This window comes from Elephantulus edwardii, unplaced genomic scaffold (assembly GCF_000299155.1).
Source record: "Elephantulus edwardii isolate Elephantulus edwardi_28Jun2011 unplaced genomic scaffold, EleEdw1.0 scaffold00006, whole genome shotgun sequence".
NCBI lineage: Eukaryota > Metazoa > Chordata > Mammalia > Macroscelidea > Macroscelididae > Elephantulus > Elephantulus edwardii.
The window spans coordinates 21,256,089-21,260,641 of NW_006399756.1; the positions used below are offsets into that span (position 1 = coordinate 21,256,089).

Consider the following 4,553-nt stretch of genomic DNA (forward strand, 5'->3'; position numbering starts at 1 on the left):
GTTGGATGGGTTCCCCATGGAGCCAGACTCTGGGTTCAAAAGCCATCTATTCAGTAAATCACTGTATATCATGGACAAGACACTTCAACTTCTCCATGCCTCTTTTTAGTTGATGGGGTGTTGTGCAGATTAAATCATATAAAACTCTTAATGTCTGGTACAGAAGTGGGGGGGGGGTCTTCTTTCACTGATGCAGAATCCAAGCTGACTCCTTGCTGACCGTCTTTTGGGTCTCCACATGGGAAACGACCGCCCATCTTTACCCTCGGAGCTACTGTTGGATTTGAACCACCAGAGCAGCACAGCCTTTGGATAAGCAATGCAACTCCCTACAGACTAGGCTACCAGACCCGTTGTAAATATCTGCTGGCTCTTTGTCTCCTGGTGGAACATGATATAACTGCTTTCAAAATTATATGTCATTTTATATAGAATGATTACGATAAACACATAAAGAACTTAATGAGTTCCAGATCCTACTCTGAGGACTTTGCACATAACCAATTCAAGCAAAGATCTGATACGATCATTTTCCAACATTCTACAAGTTTGGTGTGCTCACAGTTCAATTTCCATGCTTTTTTCCCCTCAGCAGAAATGCTGCTTATAGCCTGATCGTACGCACAAGTGCCACCCAGTGCTACTAGTCAACTGTTTCAAGAAAGGTGAAATAAACATCTTCTCACCTGGTAGACTGTCCCTAAAAATCCAAAAGACACTGCTGCTGTGTCTGTTTCAACACACAGTGACCCTTAACACAGGCAGAAGGGCCTCACAGGATTTTCAAGACTAAATCTCTACAAAAACAGACTGTTGCATTTCCATCAGTTGGAAAGTTTGAACTGCTGGCCTTCCCAAAAGCAGCCACTAAACCAACCACCAAGCCTCCTCCCGGTAGGCTTGAGCAAAGCAAGAAAAGTAACACAGGCTAGATCTGCATCAGGAGGCCTCACAGCCGCACCCTTTATCTCAGGTTTGAGAATTGTGTGGAAAGGGTGGAGGCTATTATACTGTCCTCTAAAGTCTCCGAAGACATTCTGGTTTTACAAAGACCAAATCTACACTTTAATCATCACTGAGCAAATTCGTATCCATCCCGGAATAGGAATGTCACTAAAAAAAGCAGTTTAGGAACTGCAAAATGGTGTGATTCTCTATTTTCTGCCTAACAGTTAAAACTTACATTCTGAAAATGCAACCTTTTGATCATGCAAAATTATTTCCCAGTGTCAACTGATCATCTGTCTTATATTAACTGGAGAGCATTATACTGAGTGAAGTAACCCAGTCCCATAAGGATAATTATTGTATAAAACCGTTATTGTAGAATGAGTATAAGGATCCAGGAGGGGTGGGAGAGGCTAGAAGCAGAGGGATGTGGATGGGCAGGGGGAATGGGGGATTAATCACTGGGTTGTACAATTTGATGGGGGGGGGGGGGTGAGGGAAATTGAAAAGAATTTGTTCAAATTTGTATTTGAATTTTATAAATAAACTAGTAGAAAAAGTTTTTTAAAAATGCTTATCACCTTAATCAACTACCTTAAATTATGTTTAACACTGAAAAGAAGAAACGCAAGGTTTTTTTATTCTGCTTGCTCTTTTATTTAAAAATAACTGTGATTTACATGCTGGCAGCGCAGGTCCACTTTAACAGCACACACGGAACTCTCCGGAGCATGAAGAGTTAAACGGGCAAAACCCGGCCTTTTTCTTTCTGGTCCTCTCTCTGTAAAGTTAATCTACTCACTCTAAGCAAAGGAAAATGAGTTAGAGTGCAATTACAGGGTACTCAAGATCTGAGAGCTTTCTACATGTGTTCCAAACACAACCTTATAAAAATGGGTTGGTCCCACACCTTAATTACACCAAATCTTTCTCATATCCAAGCATTTTCATTTTTAAAAGCGAAGGTTTCTCATTTTATCTTCTGTAATAAAGCGCTCCACTGGAAGTCTCCCCACCAAATGAGGATGTACCCCAGCAGGATGCTGGCGGAATCCATTCCAAGGAAAGCAACCTTTTCTTAACGCTGACTCTAAACTGTGGCACAGCGTTACCAGAAAGGCACGAAGTTTCCATAGCGGGTACCAATCCCCAGAACTGTACGCATCCCTTCAACATCCTTGCAGCTAATCCTCACTCCAAGCCGCTTGCCTGAGTTAAATTCCATTTCCCCCTCATACCACTCAGGCAGGTCAATGGCAACAGCACGTGTGCCAAAGGAAATTAGTGGTTTTACTTACACTTGCATTTCAAAGGGGTACCTATGTGCAATTAAATCTCTGTAACAGAGAAAAAAGTTCACCTGAGGCCATTCCTGCCATGTTAATAGAGGCCTGGCTTAGGCTACCTGTCTCTGTGGTCTTGCCTGGCTCTGACAGCAATACCTCCAAAGCAGCTGGATGAGCCCCAAACACCAGCAGGCTGGACCCGCTGCCAACTCTCGTTGTCACTCCGGGCATGAAGCGCAACCTAACGTGTATACGTTTGTCGGGGTGTTTGCATGTGTGTTACGCAGAGTGGAGCAAGGATTAGCGCAGAGAGAGAGAGAGAGAGAGAGAACAACATTTTCAACTTGCAACATTTTTTTTTTTTTTTACGGGGATAAAAATCAAAGCAAAACCATCCCTCCCTCCCTCCCTCCTTCGGGTTGCCGAGCGCGGGAACCTCCCATCCGAGCGGAGCGCACCTGGAGGGCTCGGGGATCCCGCGTCACCAAAGCTTCAGCCAGGATTCAGGGGGTTTGGGAAGCACTCGCAGCCCTCCCCCGGGAAGCCAGCGGTCAGCCGCGGGGAGTGGGCCCACCCGCCAGCCCCCTGCCCGCGCTCGGCCGCCCCCCGCAGGTACCTGCCCCGCTCCCACCCCGCCCCGCCCGGGCCCGAGAGGGGGTTCCCCGAGGGCCTCCGGGGCAGCCAATGGGAAGTCCCCGCGGCCCCGCACGGCGCCGCACTCCCCACCCCGGCAAGACCCCCCGGGAGGGACCCCGCAGCCCCCGGCCGCGCGAGCGCCGCGGTCCCCACCGGGCGGAAGGCGGGCGCCGGCGCCACCTCGCCCTCGGGATTACCTCGCCGTGCGCAGCGGGCTTTGTGTCGCCCTCCGTCCTCGACCGCGGCCGCCCGGGCTGCAGCGGCCGCCGATCCGCCGCCGCCGCCGCCGCCTCGCAAGCGCCGCACAGCTCCGGAGGGGAGGGCCGAGAAAGGGGCGTGAGGAGGGAGGGGCCTGGGCGCCGAGCCCCGGGTGGCAGGAAGCGGCGACACCAGGGTCACCGAGGCCCCTCGAGCTCCCCTTCTCCCTTTTAAAATTACAACTTAAACTCTTTTCCTTGCCCGCCCGCCCCTCACCCCGGCGACCGTTAAGCACTGGCGGCTCGCGCGCTGGCGGGACTGGTCGAACGCCCCCGGTGCGTCCTCTAGCCCCGCCCACGCCCCGCCTCCAGGTCACTAGCTCCGCCCCATATGCCCCGCCGGGTGCCCCCTGGTCCCGCCCTCCCGGTCCCCCACCCCTGGCCCCGCCCCGCGCAGTCCCCGAAAGCCTCAGGCCCCGCCTCCTCCAGGCGCGGCCCCGCGCGCCCCTCTGGAGCCCGGCCCCGCCTCCCGGCGCCCCCTCGCCGCTCGCGAGCACGTAGTCGGGAGGCCGCGGCCGCGGGGGCCCCCGGCTGACCCTTCCCGGAGGAGGCCCCGGGCGGCCCGGGCGCCCGCACCGCTGAGCCGCCCGCATCCACGGCGGCCCCTGAGGGCTGGAGGGGGACACGACCCCGACGGAACCCGAACGCGAGGGAAGGAGGGCGCCCCGGCACTCTCCACCGGCGGACCCGCGCGAGCTCCGCGCCCGCGGCTGAGCCGCCGCCTTCCGCGTCTGCGCCCGCCGCCCCCACGGGCCGCCCGCTCTGCAGAGGGCGACCGACCGCGGCTGGGGCTCGGCCTCCGCACGCCCCCTGGTGAGGGGTGGGCCAGATCGTCGTGTCCGCGCTGCGGCCGGTGCGGACGCCGCCTCCGCAGCTCACCTCCACCGGGGCGGGGGGCACGGGAGGGGGTGCTCCTCCAGCCCGACCCCACGAGCGCCCGTCGAGCGCCCCCACCCCGGGGCCCCGCCTCGTGACCTTCTGAGAGCTGACCTCCCGGAGGTGAAAAGTCGAGGCACCGCCGGCTGCAGCCGTCAAGCGCGATGATCGGGCCAAACTTTGCGACGCGAAATTGCCGGGGGTCCCGATCCAGCCACAGGTGACAGCGGGCCGCCCGCCCCCCGCACCCCAGCCCTGCACACCTTTCCCCGCCGCCCGCGGCTTGCACGTCCCGCCTGCACACATGTCCTCCACGGGCACAGATCGTCCCCCACCCCCGCCAGCGGCACACCCCTCCCAGCGCCGTGCTGGTTATTCACGGTCCCCCGGGTGAACCCCACCCGAGCACACGCAGCAAACTTCATTCCCCACCCCGATCGCCGCTCGTTTCCAAGGCCCCAGTGACGGTCCACTTCCCTTCCTCCTCCGCAGACTCCCCTTCCCCCTCAAATACCTCCCGCCATCCCCCTCATCTCCTCCCTCTACCCTA

General features: G+C 56.7%; 1 protein-coding gene across 1 annotated transcript in view; it reads right to left on the reverse strand.

Annotated features, from left to right (window-relative positions):
• The window catches only part of ADD3 (adducin 3 (gamma)), a 139,450-nt gene extending 136,050 nt beyond the window's left edge, over positions 1-3,400 (reverse strand). The window contains exon 1 of the mRNA XM_006879946.1: positions 3,068-3,400. The gene's annotated coding sequence lies outside the window, so the exon portion shown is untranslated. The remainder of the gene's footprint in view (positions 1-3,067) is intronic.
• Positions 3,401-4,553: the final 1,153 nt, after the last annotated feature.